This window comes from Pleurodeles waltl, chromosome 10, assembly GCF_031143425.1.
Source record: "Pleurodeles waltl isolate 20211129_DDA chromosome 10, aPleWal1.hap1.20221129, whole genome shotgun sequence".
NCBI classification, from domain to species: domain Eukaryota; kingdom Metazoa; phylum Chordata; class Amphibia; order Caudata; family Salamandridae; genus Pleurodeles; species Pleurodeles waltl.
In genome coordinates this window covers 326,058,673-326,075,026 of record NC_090449.1, presented here as the reverse complement: position 1 = coordinate 326,075,026, position 16,354 = coordinate 326,058,673, and the positions used below count along the sequence as shown (strand labels likewise).

The following is a 16,354-nucleotide window of genomic DNA, read 5'->3' as shown; positions in this document are numbered from 1 at the left end:
GAAGACAGAGAGGCAGCTGGGAGTAGGCAGTACCCATGAACCCCTGAACACTGTCTTGCGACTAGCACACAATTCTGAAATGAGGCGGGGGAAAGGAGGTGATTTCCCCATCAAGGGCCATTCCGGGAAATCAGCCACCCTGCGTCTCCCAGGTGAGTGTTTCAGGCCTATGAGCCACTAATATAAATCTCGCCTGATCGAGCCCTGATCGAGCAAGTGTGCTTGAATCCAAGAGGCATGCTCGTCTGGCTCAAGAGCTAGCAGGCCCTTCAGTGCTTCTGGTTGGGAAGTCTAAGGTGCAAGGGTCCATGACTTGCAGCGGGTTACAACTACCAGAAAGGGTCTGCTTTTCACATCAGTGCCCTAGTTCAGCTCACTGGCACAGGGCATTTTGACTACCTCTTGCCTTGCTAGAGACAAACAAAAAATCCTTGACAAAAAACATCAATTGCTATGGCACGCTTAGAGAGAGAGAGCCTCCAAATGGCCCTGCTTTTCGGAAAGACGCTTCAGAAGATGTTTCAAATGACTATGCAGCGGCAGTCTAGTTGGTATAGGGGTATGATTCTCGCTTCGGGTGTGAGAGGACCTCGGTTCAAATCCCAGACAAACCCCTACCTTTATAGGTTCAGTCTGTGTTTTAAACAGGAGTATTTCTGCTTTTCACTCTTGTAAGATGTCATGTTGCAATGCAATACATGCTTTATACTGGCGTCGAGACGGTTCAGCATCATGAAGGTATGCGAGATTTCTTTGCAACTGCTTTTCTGTGCTGGAGCAGCAGTGCTCGTAGGAACATTAAATGCACAGTGCTTCTCCATGGTAATTTCGGGTCCAGTTCTGAAATCACCTCTTGGAATGAAAGTGATCCCAGTTCCTTTCTTCCAAGGGAAGAGATCGTGTTCCGGAAGGCTCAGCTTTGAGCGTCATAAACATTGGCCCTCATCCTTGCATCCCAGTCCAATGCATAGCCACATAAAGCAAGCAGGTGTGTCTGTTTCCATAGTGTGGTGGTTCCAGTACAATGCATAGCCACATGAAGCAAGCCGGCAAGTGTGTCTGTTTGTCTAGTGTAGTGGTTATCATGCGCACCTCACATGCGAAAGGTCCCTGGTTCGAGTCGCTGGGCTTTTTCACAGTATTTGCATTTCCTGCCTCACCTGACAGGCAAGCTGAGATAAAAGAGACTGTGTCTATCCCTCACCATCGTGAGGTACTACGCTCCTGGGGCATCTGTCACAGCTCACCAAGAGGAGTTGCGCCAGCTTACGGCAGTCAGTTGCTCACTGTTTGACCTTTGCAATGAAGCCTGAGCCTACAGCATTCAAGCCAGCCAAGGAAGGAAGGTACGAGAGCGAAAATAGCTTTCCTGCCCTCACCAAGAACACACACCTTGAGCAAATAAAGTGGCAGACTTACAAGGCCCTATCGCCACCGGAGCATCACTTTTAGTGACGCCCCGGTGGCATTATGCACTGCGCGGTATTTACAAGATGGCGTTCAGCCACTTTTTGTGGCTTAACACCACCTTGTAAATACGGCCCCTTAGCACGCAGCGCGTTCCCTGGAAGGGGCGTGCAATGGGTGTTGTTGGGAGTGTGCCACAGCAACACCATAGCATTTTGATGCTGCTCCAGATTTAGGAGTTGGCGTAAATCTGCGTCAGCACCAAAATCCAACGCCATCCCAGGGGTGTCGTTAGAGTGGCGCACTGAGGAGAAATGTTTTCATTTCTCCTTGTTTTTGCTCTTTCTATGTGTGATGCATTCTGCAGCACACATAGAAGTAAGAGCAAATCACCATTGAAGATTTTTTTTTTGGGCAGGAAGGTGTCCCTTCCTGCACAAAAACAATTTCCCCCTCAACGCAGTCATCCTTGTACCATGGTGCAAGAACGGCTGCGTTGGCGCTCAGCAGCTAATTTAGAGCTGGCGCAGGGGGAAGCACAGGGGTGCGCTGTATTCTACTAAATACGGCGCTTCCCTGCATTTTGAAAATGACGGCGCGTGGGGCTTGCAAATTTGGCACAGCGTCGCGCTTAGTCATTTTCTTGTAAATCTGGGCCAAAATGTCTAAAGGATAGAGGCTTTTTATGTCATGTTCGATGAAGACCATGCAAATGACTCTAGTCGTACTGCAGAAGAGAGCACCATGTGCAGTTTCTTGCTTTGGGATGTAGTCTCCCACTCTCTGTCACCAACCCTCCGAGCAGGGTCGGAGCCGTTGCATTTCTGTGCCCAGGCTCGTTGGTCTAGGGGTATGATTCTCGCTTAGGGTGCGAGAGGTCCCAGGTTCAAATCCCGGACAAGCCCATTTTAGCGGAAAACAATCAAATCCTGCTCAAAATACACAACCCCTCAACATTTCTCATTCCACTCGAAGCATTGTTGCGCAAAACATATTTTTTGCCTCAGGCGAAAAATGGATTACAATGCCTTGGCTTCCTTCCTGCTTGCTCTCAGTGCGCCCTGTGTGATGATTTCACAGGCTCTCCTTCCTGGCATTTAGGCATCAGATATTTGTCTGTCTCTGCCCGCAGCTGTGGGATTTTTCAGGACGTCTGAGTGTATGCATGCTGGCTGACACCGCTGCAATTTTCACACTTACCCCTCGCATTCCAAGCAACTGCTGATAAAGTATAGAGGAAATCGTGCAAACATATGAGGGGAACTGTGCTCCTTCAGTCAAACCAGCAAGCTTGTTTCTGTAGTGTAGTGGTTATCACGTTCGCCTCACACGCGAAAGGTCCCTGGTTCGAGACCGGGCAGAAACACTTGGCAGCTGCAGCTTTTGTGTTTGCTCCCTAAAACCTCAGTCACTCTCAATGCACACTTAGACAGAAATGACCTTTAAAAACTTGTGACCTGTGTAAAACGTGCTTTACTATTGCAGGACGCTAAAAAGTTATCTGCATCCCTCGGTGGTCGTGCATGTGCATTGTTTCTTGTTCTGTTTTTTTTTTTTTTTCTTGGCCATGTTATATTGTGGGGCCTTTAAAGCTGTGACTTTGATAGGAACATTGCAAGCGGCAAAATCAACAAGTGCAGACTGAAGAGTCCGACCTGCACACTGTTTTGGCTGTCAGGATGGCCGAGTGGTCTAAGGCGCCAGACTCAAGAGAGCTTGATCTTCAGTGAAGCTGAGCCTTCTGGTCTCTTTATGGAGGCGTGGGTTCAAATCCCACTTCTGACAGGTGTATTTTCTTCCCTTAAATCTTGCTCTGCTTGCAGAGCCAGCTCCTCACACCACTATCTTTGGAAGCTGCTGTGGCATGTGAGGAGAAATCCACCAACCCATCGGCTGGGCCCTCAATCAAAATTCTGTGTATTACTGGAAGGGGCGTCTCAGGCACACCTTCTGTTAGAGCTGCACTTTATGACAGTAACTACCATGCTGGTTTCTACTTAAGCAGTTGATTCTATCGTTTGAAGTGAGGCTCTCCTGCCACCTTTTGGGCAAAGACGACACTGCCCCTGCAACAACACAGGCAGACAAGCTCAAACTAGGTTTCTTGGTTAGGTGGGCGGAGCATATTGGCAATGGTGCCTCCTCATGACTTGCAATTTACATGAAGAAGACAGAGAGGCAGCTGGGAGTAGGCAGTACCCATGAACCCCTGAACACTGTCTTGCGACTAGCACACAATTCTGAAATGAGGCGGGGGAAAGGAGGTGATTTCCCCATCAAGGGCCATTCCGGGAAATCAGCCACCCTGCGTCTCCCAGGTGAGTGTTTCAGGCCTATGAGCCACTAATATAAATCTCGCCTGATCGAGCGCTGATCGAGCGCTGATCGAGCAAGTGTGCTTGAATCCAAGAGGCATGCTCCTCTGGCTCAAGAGCTAGCAGGCCCTTCAGTGCTTCTGGTTGGGAAGTCTAAGGTGCAAGGGTCCATGACTTGCAGCGGGTTACAACTACCAGAAAGGGTCTGCTTTTCACATCAGTGCCCTAGTTCAGCTCACTGGCACAGGGCATTTTGACTACCTCTTGCCTTGCTAGAGACAAACAAAAAATCCTTGACAGAAAACATCAATTGCTATGGCACGCTTAGAGAGAGAGAGCCTCCAAATGGCCCTGCTTTTCGGAAAGACGCTTCAGAAGATGTTTCAAATGACTATGCAGCGGCAGTCTAGTTGGTATAGGGGTATGATTCTCGCTTCGGGTGTGAGAGGACCTTGGTTCAAATCCCAGACAAACCCCTACCTTTATAGGTTCAGTCTGTGTTTTAAACAGGAGTATTTATGCTTTTCACTCTTGTAAGATGTCATGTTGCAATGCAATACATGCTTTATACTGGCGTCGAGACGGTTCAGCATCATGAAGGTATGCGAGATTTCTTTGCAACTGCTTTTCTGTGCTGGAGCAGCAGTGCTCGTAGGAACATTAAATGCACAGTGCTTCTCCATGGTAATTTCGGGTCCAGTTCTGAAATCACCTCTTGGAATGAAAGTGATCCCAGTTCCTTTCTTCCAAGGGAAGAGATCGTGTTCCGGAAGGCTCAGCTTTGAGCGTCATGAACATTGGCCCTCATCCTTGCATCCCAGTCCAATGCATAGCCACATAAAGCAAGCAGGTGTGTCTGTTTCGATAGTGTGGTGGTTCCAGTACAATGCATAGCCACATGAAGCAAGCCGGCAAGTGTGTCTGTTTGTCTAGTGTAGTGTTTATCATGCGCACCTCACATGCGAAAGGTCCCTGGTTCGAGTCGCTGGGCTTTTTCACAGTATTTGCATTTCCTGCCTCACCTGACAGGCAAGCTGAGATAAAAGAGACTGTGTCTATCCCTCACCATCGTGAGGTACTACGCTCCTGGGGCATCTGTCACAGCTCACCAAGAGGAGTTGCGCCAGCTTACGGCAGTCAGTTGCTCACTGTTTGACCTTTGCAATGAAGCCTGAGCCTACAGCATTCAAGCCAGCCAAGGAAGGAAGGTACGAGAGCGAAAATAGCTTTCCTGCCCTCACCAAGAACACACACCTTGAGCAAATAAAGTGCCAGACTTACAAGGCCCTATCGCCACCGGAGCATCACTTTTAGTGACGCCCCGGTGGCACTATGCACTGCGCGGTATTTACAAGATGGCGTTCAGCCACTTTTTGTGGCTTAACACCACCTTGTAAATACGGCCCCTTAGCACGCAGCGCGTTCCCTGGAAGGGGCGTGCAATGGGTGTTGTTGGGAGTGTGCCACAGCAACACCATAGCATTTTGATGCTGCTCCAGATTTAGGAGTTGGCGTAAATCTGCGTCAGCACCAAAATCCAACGCCATCCCAGGGGTGTCGTTAGAGTGGCGCACTGAGGAGAAATGTTTTCATTTCTCCTTGTTTTTGCTCTTTCTATGTGTGATGCATTCTGCAGCACACATAGAAGTAAGAGCAAATCACCATTGAATATTTTTTTTTTGGGCAGGAAGGTGTCCCTTCCTGCACAAAAACAATTTCCCCCTCAACGCAGTCATCCTTGTACCATGGTGCAAGAACGGCTGCGTTGGCGCTCAGCAGCTAATTTAGAGCTGGCGCAGGGGGAAGCACAGGGGTGCGCTGTATTCTACTAAATACGGCGCTTCCCTGCATTTTGAAAATGACTGCGCGTGGGGCTTGCAAATTTGGCACAGCGTCGCGCTTAGTCATTTTCTTGTAAATCTGGGCCAAAATGTCTAAAGGATAGAGGCTTTTTATGTCATGTTCGATGAAGACCATGCAAATGACTCTAGTCGTACTGCAGAAGAGAGCACCATGTGCAGTTTCTTGCTTTGGGATGTAGTCTCCCACTCTCTGTCACCAACCCTCCGAGCAGGGTCGGAGCCGTTGCATTTCTGTGCCCAGGCTCGTTGGTCTAGGGGTATGATTCTCGCTTAGGGTGCGAGAGGTCCCAGGTTCAAATCCCGGACGAGCCCATTTTAGCGGAAAACAATCAAATCCTGCTCAAAATACACAACCCCTCAACATTTCTCATTCCACTCGAAGCATTGTTGCGCAAAACATATTTTTTGCCTCAGGCGAAAAATGGATTACAATGCCTTGGCTTCCTTCCTGCTTGCTCTCAGTGCGCCCTGTGTGATGATTTCACAGGCTCTCCTTCCTGGCATTTAGGCATCAGATATTTGTCTGTCTCTGCCCGCAGCTGTGGGATTTTTCAGGACGTCTGAGTGTATGCATGCTGGCTGACACCGCTGCAATTTTCACACTTACCCCTCGAATTCCAAGCAACTGCTGATAAAGTATAGAGGAAATCGTGCAAACATATGAGGGGAACTGTGCTCCTTCAGTCAAACCAGCAAGCTTGTTTCTGTAGTGTAGTGGTTATCACGTTCGCCTCACACGCGAAAGGTCCCCGGTTCGAGACCGGGCAGAAACACTTGGCAGCAGCAGCTTTTGTGTTTGCTCCCTAAAACCTCAGTCTCTCTCAATGCACACTTAGACAGAAATGACCTTTAAAAACTTGTGACCTGTGTAAAACGTGCTTTACTATTGCAGGACGCTAAAAAGTTATCTGCATCCCTCGGTGGTCGTGCATGTGCATTGTTTCTTGTTCTGTTTTTTTTTTTTTTTCTTGGCCATGTTATATTGTGGGGCCTTTAAAGCTGTGACTTTGATAGGAACATTGCAAGCAGCAAAATCAACAAGTGCAGACTGAAGAGTCCGACCTGCACACTGTTTTGGCTGTCAGGATGGCCGAGTGGTCTAAGGCGCCAGACTCAAGAGAGCTTGATCTTCAGTGAAGCTGAGCCTTCTGGTCTCTTCATGGAGGCGTGGGTTCAAATCCCACTTCTGACAGGTGTATTTTCTTCCCTTAAATCTTGCTCTGCTTGCAGAGCCAGCTCCTCACACCACTATCTTTGGAAGCTGCTGTGGCATGTGAGGAGAAATCCACCAACCCATCGGCTGGGCCCTCAATCAAAATTCTGTGTATTACTGGAAGGGGCGTCTCAGGCACACCTTCTGTTAGAGCTGCACTTTATGACAGTAACTACCATGCTGGTTTCTACTTAAGCAGTTGATTCTATCGTTTGAAGTGAGGCTCTCCTGCCACCTTTTGGGCAAAGAAGACACTGCCCCTGCAACAACACAGGCAGACAAGCTCAAACTAGGTTTCTTGGTTAGGTGGGCGGAGCATATTGGCAATGGTGCCTCCTCGTGACTTGCAATTTACATGAAGAAGACAGAGAGGCAGCTGGGAGTAGGCAGTACCCATGAACCCCTGAACACTGTCTTGCGACTAGCACACAATTCTGAAATGAGGCGGGGGAAAGGAGGTGATTTCCCCATCAAGGGCCATTCCGGGAAATCAGCCACCCTGCGTCTCCCAGGTGAGTGTTTCAGGCCTATGAGCCACTAATATAAATCTCGCCTGATCGAGCGCTGATCGAGCAAGTGTGCTTGAATCCAAGAGGCATGCTCCTCTGGCTCAAGAGCTAGCAGGCCCTTCAGTGCTTCTGGTTGGGAAGTCTAAGGTGCAAGGGTCCATGACTTGCAGCGGGTTACAACTACCAGAAAGGGTCTGCTTTTCACATCAGTGCCCTAGTTCAGCTCACTGGCACAGGGCATTTTGACTACCTCTTGCCTTGCTAGAGACAAACAAAAAATCCTTGACAGAAAACATCAATTGCTATGGCACGCTTAGAGAGAGAGAGCCTCCAAATGGCCCTGCTTTTCGGAAAGACGCTTCAGAAGATGTTTCAAATGACTATGCAGCGGCAGTCTAGTTGGTATAGGGGTATGATTCTCGCTTCGGGTGTGAGAGGACCTTGGTTCAAATCCCAGACAAACCCCTACCTTTATAGGTTCAGTCTGTGTTTTAAACAGGAGTATTTATGCTTTTCACTCTTGTAAGATGTCATGTTGCAATGCAATACATGCTTTATACTGGCGTCGAGACGGTTCAGCATCATGAAGGTATGCGAGATTTCTTTGCAACTGCTTTTCTGTGCTGGAGCAGCAGTGCTCGTAGGAACATTAAATGCACAGTGCTTCTCCATGGTAATTTCGGGTCCAGTTCTGAAATCACCTCTTGGAATGAAAGTGATCCCAGTTCCTTTCTTCCAAGGGAAGAGATCGTGTTCCGGAAGGCTCAGCTTTGAGCGTCATGAACATTGGCCCTCATCCTTGCATCCCAGTCCAATGCATAGCCACATAAAGCAAGCAGGTGTGTCTGTTTCCATAGTGTGGTGGTTCCAGTACAATGCATAGCCACATGAAGCAAGCCGGCAAGTGTGTCTGTTTGTCTAGTGTAGTGGTTATCATGCGCACCTCACATGCGAAAGGTCCCTGGTTCGAGTCGCTGGGCTTTTTCACAGTATTTGCATTTCCTGCCTCACCTGACAGGCAAGCTGAGATAAAAGAGACTGTGTCTATCCCTCACCATCGTGAGGTACTACGCTCCTGGGGCATCTGTCACAGCTCACCAAGAGGAGTTGCGCCAGCTTACGGCAGTCAGTTGCTCACTGTTTGACCTTTGCAATGAAGCCTGAGCCTACAGCATTCAAGCCAGCCAAGGAAGGAAGGTACGAGAGCGAAAATAGCTTTCCTGCCCTCACCAAGAACACACACCTTGAGCAAATAAAGTGCCAGACTTACAAGGCCCTATCGCCACCGGAGCATCACTTTTAGTGACGCCCCGGTGGCACTATGCACTGCGCGGTATTTACAAGATGGTGTTCAGCCACTTTTTGTGGCTTAACACCACCTTGTAAATACGGCCCCTTAGCACGCAGCGCGTTCCCTGGAAGGGGCGTGCAATGGGTGTTGTTGGGAGTGTGCCACAGCAACACCATAGCATTTTGATGCTGCTCCAGATTTAGGAGTTGGCGTAAATCTGCGTCAGCACCAAAATCCAACGCCATCCCAGGGGTGTCGTTAGAGTGGCGCACTGAGGAGAAATGTTTTCATTTCTCCTTGTTTTTGCTCTTTCTATGTGTGATGCATTCTGCAGCACACATAGAAGTAAGAGCAAATCACCATTGAAGATTTTTTTTTTGGGCAGGAAGGTGTCCCTTCCTGCACAAAAACAATTTCCCCCTCAACGCAGTCATCCTTGTACCATGGTGCAAGAACGGCTGCGTTGGCGCTCAGCAGCTAATTTAGAGCTGGCGCAGGGGGAAGCACAGGGGTGCGCTGTATTCTACTAAATACGGCGCTTCCCTGCATTTTGAAAATGACTGCGCGTGGGGCTTGCAAATTTGGCACAGCGTCGCGCTTAGTCATTTTCTTGTAAATCTGGGCCAAAATGTCTAAAGGATAGAGGCTTTTTATGTCATGTTCGATGAAGACCATGCAAATGACTCTAGTCGTACTGCAGAAGAGAGCACCATGTGCAGTTTCTTGCTTTGGGATGTAGTCTCCCACTCTCTGTCACCAACCCTCCGAGCAGGGTCGGAGCCGTTACATTTCTGTGCCCAGGCACGTTGGTCTAGGGGTATGATTCTTGCTTAGGGTGCGAGAGGTCCCAGGTTCAAATCCCGGACGAGCCCATTTTAGCGGAAAACAATCAAATCCTGCTCAAAATACACAACCCCTCAACATTTCTCATTCCACTCGAAGCATTGTTGCGCAAAACATATTTTTTGCCTCAGGCGAAAAATGGATTACAATGCCTTGGCTTCCTTCCTGCTTGCTCTCAGTGCGCCCTGTGTGATGATTTCACAGGCTCTCCTTCCTGGCATTTAGGCATCAGATATTTGTCTGTCTCTGCCCGCAGCTGTGGGATTTTTCAGGACGTCTGAGTGTATGCATGCTGGCTGACACCGCTGCAATTTTTACACTTACCCCTCGCATTCCGAGCAACTGCTGATAAAGTATAGAGGAAATCGTGCAAACATATGAGGGGAACTGTGCTCCTTCAGTCAAACCAGCAAGCTTGTTTTTGTAGTGTAGTGGTTATCACGTTCGCCTCACACGCGAAAGGTCCCCGATTCGAGACCGGGCAGAAACACTTGGCAGCAGCAGCTTTTGTGTTTGCTCCCTAAAACCTCAGTCTCTCTCAATGCACACTTAGACAGAAATGACCTTTAAAAACTTGTGACCTGTGTAAAACGTGCTTTACTATTGCAGGACGCTAAAAAGTTATCTGCATCCCTCGGTGGTCGTGCATGTGCATTGTTTCTTGTTCTGTTTTTTTTTTTTTTTCTTGGCCATGTTATATTGTGGGGCCTTTAAAGCTGTGACTTTGATAGGAACATTGCAAGCGGCAAAATCAACAAGTGCAGACTGAAGAGTCCGACCTGCACACTGTTTTGGCTGTCAGGATGGCCGAGTGGTCTAAGGCGCCAGACTCAAGAGAGCTTGATCTTCAGTGAAGCTGAACCTTCTGGTCTCTTCATGGAGGCGTGGGTTCAAATCCCACTTCTGACAGGTGTATTTTCTTCCCTTAAATCTTGCTCTGCTTGCAGAGCCAGCTCCTCACACCACTATCTTTGGAAGCTGCTGTGGCATGTGAGGAGAAATCCACCAACCCATCGGCTGGGCCCTCAATCAAAATTCTGTGTATTACTGGAAGGGGCGTCTCAGGCACACCTTCTGTTAGAGCTGCACTTTATGACAGTAACTACCATGCTGGTTTCTACTTAAGCAGTTGATTCTATCGTTTGAAGTGAGGCTCTCCTGCCACCTTTTGGGCAAAGAAGACACTGCCCCTGCAACAACACAGGCAGACAAGCTCAAACTAGGTTTCTTGGTTAGGTGGGCGGAGCATATTGGCAATGGTGCCTCCTCGTGACTTGCAATTTACATGAAGAAGACAGAGAGGCAGCTGGGAGTAGGCAGTACCCATGAACCCCTGAACACTGTCTTGCGACTAGCACACAATTCTGAAATGAGGCGGGGGAAAGGAGGTGATTTCCCCATCAAGGGCCATTCCGGGAAATCAGCCACCCTGCGTCTCCCAGGTGAGTGTTTCAGGCCTATGAGCCACTAATATAAATCTCGCCTGATCGAGCGCTGATCAAGCAAGTGTGCTTGAATCCAAGAGGCATGCTTCTCTGGCTCAAGAGCTAGCAGGCCCTTCAGTGCTTCTGGTTGGGAAGTCTAAGGTGCAAGGGTCCATGACTTGCAGCGGGTTACAACTACCAGAAAGGGTCTGCTTTTCACATCAGTGCCCTAGTTCAGCTCACTGGCACAGGGCATTTTGACTACCTCTTGCCTTGCTAGAGACAAACAAAAAATCCTTGACAGAAAACATCAATTGCTATGGCACGCTTAGAGAGAGAGAGCCTCCAAATGCCCCTGCTTTTCGGAAAGACGCTTCAGAAGATGTTTCAAATGACTATGCAGCGGCAGTCTAGTTGGTATAGGGGTATGATTCTCTCTTCGGGTGTGAGAGGACCTCGGTTCAAATCCCAGACAAACCCCTACCTTTATAGGTTCAGTCTGTGTTTTAAACAGGAATATTTCTGCTTTTCACTCTTGTAAGATGTCATGTTGCAATGCAATACATGCTTTCTACTGGCGTCGAGACGGTTCAGCATCATGAAGGTATGCGAGATTTCTTTGCAACTGCTTTTCTGTGCTGGAGCAGCAGTGCTCGTAGGAACATTAAATGCACAGTGCTTCTCCATGGTAATTTCGGGTCCAGTTCTGAAATCACCTCTTGGAATGAAAGTGATCCCAGTTCCTTTCTTCCAAGGGAAGAGATCGTGTTCCGGAAGGCTCAGCTTTGAGCGTCATAAACATTGGCCCTCATCCTTGCATCCCAGTCCAATGCATAGCCACATAAAGCAAGCAGGTGTGTCTGTTTCCATAGTGTGGTGGTTCCAGTACAATGCATAGCCACATGAAGCAAGCCGTCAAGTGTGTCTGTTTGTCTAGTGTAGTGGTTATCATGCGCACCTCACATGCGAAAGGTCCCTGGTTCGAGTCGCTGGGCTTTTTCACAGTATTTGCATTTCCTGCCTCACCTGACAGGCAAGCTGAGATAAAAGAGACTGTGTCTATCCCTCACCATCGTGAGGTACTACGCTCCTGGGGCATCTGTCACAGCTCACCAAGAGGAGTTGCACCAGCTTACGGCAGTCAGTTGCTCACTGTTTGACCTTTGCAATGAAGCCTGAGCCTACAGCATTCAAGCCAGCCAAGGAAGGAAGGTAAGAGAGCGAAAATAGCTTTCCTGCCCTCACCAAGAACACACACCTTGAGCAAATAAAGTGCCAGACTTACAAGGTCCTATCGCCACCGGAGCATCACTTTTAGTGACGCCCCCATGGCACTATGCACTGCGCGGTATTTACAAGATGGCGTTCAGCCACTTTTTGTGGCTTAACACCACCTTGTAAATACGGCCCCTTAGCACGCAGCGCGTTCCCTGGAAGGGGCGTGCAATGGGTGTTGTTGGGAGTGTGCCACAGCAACACCATAGCATTTTGATGCTGCTCCAGATTTAGGAGTTGGCGTAAATCTGCGTCAGCACCAAAATCCAACGCCATCCCAGGGGTGTCGTTAGAGTGGCGCACTGAGGAGAAATGTTTTCATTTCTCCTTGTTTTTGCTCTTTCTATGTGTGATGCATTCTGCAGCACACATAGAAGTAAGAGCAAATCACCATTGAAGATTTTTTTTTTGGGCAGGAAGGTGTCCCTTCCTGCACAAAAACAATTTCCCCCTCAACGCAGTCATCCTTGTACCATGGTGCAAGAACGGCTGCGTTGGCGCTCAGCAGCTAATTTAGAGCTGGCGCAGGGGGAAGCACAGGGGTGCGCTGTATTCTACTAAATACGGCGCTTCCCTGCATTTTGAAAATGACGGCGCGTGGGGCTTGCAAATTTGGCACAGCGTCGCGCTTAGTCATTTTCTTGTAAATCTGGGCCAAAATGTCTAAAGGATAGAGGCTTTTTATGTCATGTTCGATGAAGACCATGCAAATGACTCTAGTCGTACTGCAGAAGAGAGCACCATGTGCAGTTTCTTGCTTTGGGATGTAGTCTCCCACTCTCTGTCACCAACCCTCCGAGCAGGGTCGGAGCCGTTGCATTTCTGTGCCCAGGCTCGTTGGTCTAGGGGTATGATTCTCGCTTAGGGTGCGAGAGGTCCCAGGTTCAAATCCCGGACGAGCCCATTTTAGCGGAAAACAATCAAATCCTGCTCAAAATACACAACCCCTCAACATTTCTCATTCCACTCGAAGCATTGTTGCGCAAAACATATTTTTTGCCTCAGGCGAAAAATGGATTACAATGCCTTGGCTTCCTTCCTGCTTGCTCTCAGTGCGCCCTGTGTGATGATTTCACAGGCTCTCCTTCCTGGCATTTAGGCATCAGATATTTGTCTGTCTCTGCCCGCAGCTGTGGGATTTTTCAGGACGTCTGAGTGTATGCATGCTGGCTGACACCGCTGCAATTTTCACACTTACCCCTCGCATTCCGAGCAACTGCTGATAAAGTATAGAGGAAATCGTGCAAACATATGAGGGGAACTGTGCTTCCTTCAGTCAAACCAGCAAGCCTGTTTCTGTAGTGTAGTGGTTATCACGTTTGCCTCACACGCGAAAGGTCCCCGGTTCGAGACCGGGCAGAAACACTTGGCAGCAGCAGCTTTTGTGTTTGCTCCCTAAAACCTCAGTCTCTCTCAATGCACACTTAGACAGAAATGACCTTTAAAAACTTGTGACCTGTGTAAAACGTGCTTTACTATTGCAGGACGCTAAAAAGTTATCTGCATCCCTCGGTGGTCGTGCATGTGCATTGTTTCTTGTTCTGTTTTTTTTTTTTTTCTTGGCCATGTTATATTGTGGGGCCTTTAAAGCTGTGACTTTGATAGGAACATTGCAAGCGGCAAAATCAACAAGTGCAGACTGAAGAGTCCGACCTGCACACTGTTTTGGCTGTCAGGATGGCCGAGTGGTCTAAGGCGCCAGACTCAAGAGAGCTTGATCTTCAGTGAAGCTGAGCCTTCTGGTCTCTTCATGGAGGCGTGGGTTCAAATCCCACTTCTGACAGGTGTATTTTCTTCCCTTAAATCTTGCTCTGCTTGCAGAGCCAGCTCCTCACACCACTATCTTTGGAAGCTGCTGTGGCATGTGAGGAGAAATCCACCAACCCATCGGCTGGGCCCTCAATCAAAATTCTGTGTATTACTGGAAGGGGCGTCTCAGGCACACCTTCTGTTAGAGCTGCACTTTATGACAGTAACTACCATGCTGGTTTCTACTTAAGCAGTTGATTCTATCGTTTGAAGTGAGGCTCTCCTGCCACCTTTTGGGCAAAGAAGACACTGCCCCTGCAACAACACAGGCAGACAAGCTCAAACTAGGTTTCTTGGTTAGGTGGGCGGAGCATATTGGCAATGGTGCCTCCTCGTGACTTGCAATTTACATGAAGAAGACAGAGAGGCAGCTGGGAGTAGGCAGTACCCATGAACCCCTGAACACTGTCTTGCGACTAGCACACAATTCTGAAATGAGGCGGGGGAAAGGAGGTGATTTCCCCATCAAGGGCCATTCCGGGAAATCAGCCACCCTGCGTCTCCCAGGTGAGTGTTTCAGGCCTATGAGCCACTAATATAAATCTCGCCTGATCGAGCCCTGATCGAGCAAGTGTGCTTGAATCCAAGAGGCATGCTCGTCTGGCTCAAGAGCTAGCAGGCCCTTCAGTGCTTCTGGTTGGGAAGTCTAAGGTGCAAGGGTCCATGACTTGCAGCGGGTTACAACTACCAGAAAGGGTCTGCTTTTCACATCAGTGCCCTAGTTCAGCTCACTGGCACAGGGCATTTTGACTACCTCTTGCCTTGCTAGAGACAAACAAAAAATCCTTGACAAAAAACATCAATTGCTATGGCACGCTTAGAGAGAGAGAGCCTCCAAATGGCCCTGCTTTTCGGAAAGACGCTTCAGAAGATGTTTCAAATGACTATGCAGCGGCAGTCTAGTTGGTATAGGGGTATGATTCTCGCTTCGGGTGTGAGAGGACCTCGGTTCAAATCCCAGACAAACCCCTACCTTTATAGGTTCAGTCTGTGTTTTAAACAGGAGTATTTCTGCTTTTCACTCTTGTAAGATGTCATGTTGCAATGCAATACATGCTTTATACTGGCGTCGAGACGGTTCAGCATCATGAAGGTATGCGAGATTTCTTTGCAACTGCTTTTCTGTGCTGGAGCAGCAGTGCTCGTAGGAACATTAAATGCACAGTGCTTCTCCATGGTAATTTCGGGTCCAGTTCTGAAATCACCTCTTGGAATGAAAGTGATCCCAGTTCCTTTCTTCCAAGGGAAGAGATCGTGTTCCGGAAGGCTCAGCTTTGAGCGTCATAAACATTGGCCCTCATCCTTGCATCCCAGTCCAATGCATAGCCACATAAAGCAAGCAGGTGTGTCTGTTTCCATAGTGTGGTGGTTCCAGTACAATGCATAGCCACATGAAGCAAGCCGGCAAGTGTGTCTGTTTGTCTAGTGTAGTGGTTATCATGCGCACCTCACATGCGAAAGGTCCCTGGTTCGAGTCGCTGGGCTTTTTCACAGTATTTGCATTTCCTGCCTCACCTGACAGGCAAGCTGAGATAAAAGAGACTGTGTCTATCCCTCACCATCGTGAGGTACTACGCTCCTGGGGCATCTGTCACAGCTCACCAAGAGGAGTTGCGCCAGCTTACGGCAGTCAGTTGCTCACTGTTTGACCTTTGCAATGAAGCCTGAGCCTACAGCATTCAAGCCAGCCAAGGAAGGAAGGTACGAGAGCGAAAATAGCTTTCCTGCCCTCACCAAGAACACACACCTTGAGCAAATAAAGTGGCAGACTTACAAGGCCCTATCGCCACCGGAGCATCACTTTTAGTGACGCCCCGGTGGCATTATGCACTGCGCGGTATTTACAAGATGGCGTTCAGCCACTTTTTGTGGCTTAACACCACCTTGTAAATACGGCCCCTTAGCACGCAGCGCGTTCCCTGGAAGGGGCGTGCAATGGGTGTTGTTGGGAGTGTGCCACAGCAACACCATAGCATTTTGATGCTGCTCCAGATTTAGGAGTTGGCGTAAATCTGCGTCAGCACCAAAATCCAACGCCATCCCAGGGGTGTCGTTAGAGTGGCGCACTGAGGAGAAATGTTTTCATTTCTCCTTGTTTTTGCTCTTTCTATGTGTGATGCATTCTGCAGCACACATAGAAGTAAGAGCAAATCACCATTGAAGATTTTTTTTTTGGGCAGGAAGGTGTCCCTTCCTGCACAAAAACAATTTCCCCCTCAACGCAGTCATCCTTGTACCATGGTGCAAGAACGGCTGCGTTGGCGCTCAGCAGCTAATTTAGAGCTGGCGCAGGGGGAAGCACAGGGGTGCGCTGTATTCTACTAAATACGGCGCTTCCCTGCATTTTGAAAATGACGGCGCGTGGGGCTTGCAAATTTGGCACAGCGTCGCGCTTAGTCATTTTCT

At 48.8% G+C, this 16,354-nt stretch overlaps 9 non-coding genes across 9 annotated transcripts; all 9 read left to right on the top strand.

Moving 5' to 3' along the window:
* The first annotated feature begins 2,700 nt into the window (after positions 1-2,700).
* On the top strand, positions 2,701-2,773 carry TRNAV-CAC (transfer RNA valine (anticodon CAC)). Its single transcript has one exon. It is a non-coding gene; the product is annotated as a tRNA-Val (tRNA).
* Positions 2,774-3,080: 307 nt separating this feature from the next.
* TRNAL-CAA (transfer RNA leucine (anticodon CAA)) lies at positions 3,081-3,192 on the top strand. Its single transcript has 2 exons — positions 3,081-3,118; positions 3,147-3,192. It is a non-coding gene; the product is annotated as a tRNA-Leu (tRNA).
* A 2,632-nt stretch (positions 3,193-5,824) lies between these two features.
* TRNAP-AGG (transfer RNA proline (anticodon AGG)) lies at positions 5,825-5,896 on the top strand. Its single transcript has one exon. It is a non-coding gene; the product is annotated as a tRNA-Pro (tRNA).
* Positions 5,897-6,284: 388 nt separating this feature from the next.
* Positions 6,285-6,357, top strand: TRNAV-CAC (transfer RNA valine (anticodon CAC)). Its single transcript has one exon. It is a non-coding gene; the product is annotated as a tRNA-Val (tRNA).
* A 307-nt stretch (positions 6,358-6,664) lies between these two features.
* Positions 6,665-6,776, top strand: TRNAL-CAA (transfer RNA leucine (anticodon CAA)). The gene is made up of 2 exons: positions 6,665-6,702; positions 6,731-6,776. It is a non-coding gene; the product is annotated as a tRNA-Leu (tRNA).
* Positions 6,777-10,237: 3,461 nt separating this feature from the next.
* TRNAL-CAA (transfer RNA leucine (anticodon CAA)) lies at positions 10,238-10,349 on the top strand. The gene is made up of 2 exons: positions 10,238-10,275; positions 10,304-10,349. It is a non-coding gene; the product is annotated as a tRNA-Leu (tRNA).
* A 2,621-nt stretch (positions 10,350-12,970) lies between these two features.
* On the top strand, positions 12,971-13,042 carry TRNAP-AGG (transfer RNA proline (anticodon AGG)). Its single transcript has one exon. It is a non-coding gene; the product is annotated as a tRNA-Pro (tRNA).
* A 389-nt stretch (positions 13,043-13,431) lies between these two features.
* TRNAV-CAC (transfer RNA valine (anticodon CAC)) lies at positions 13,432-13,504 on the top strand. The gene has a single exon. It is a non-coding gene; the product is annotated as a tRNA-Val (tRNA).
* Positions 13,505-13,810: 306 nt separating this feature from the next.
* TRNAL-CAA (transfer RNA leucine (anticodon CAA)) lies at positions 13,811-13,922 on the top strand. The gene is made up of 2 exons: positions 13,811-13,848; positions 13,877-13,922. It is a non-coding gene; the product is annotated as a tRNA-Leu (tRNA).
* The last annotated feature ends 2,432 nt before the right edge of the window (positions 13,923-16,354 follow it).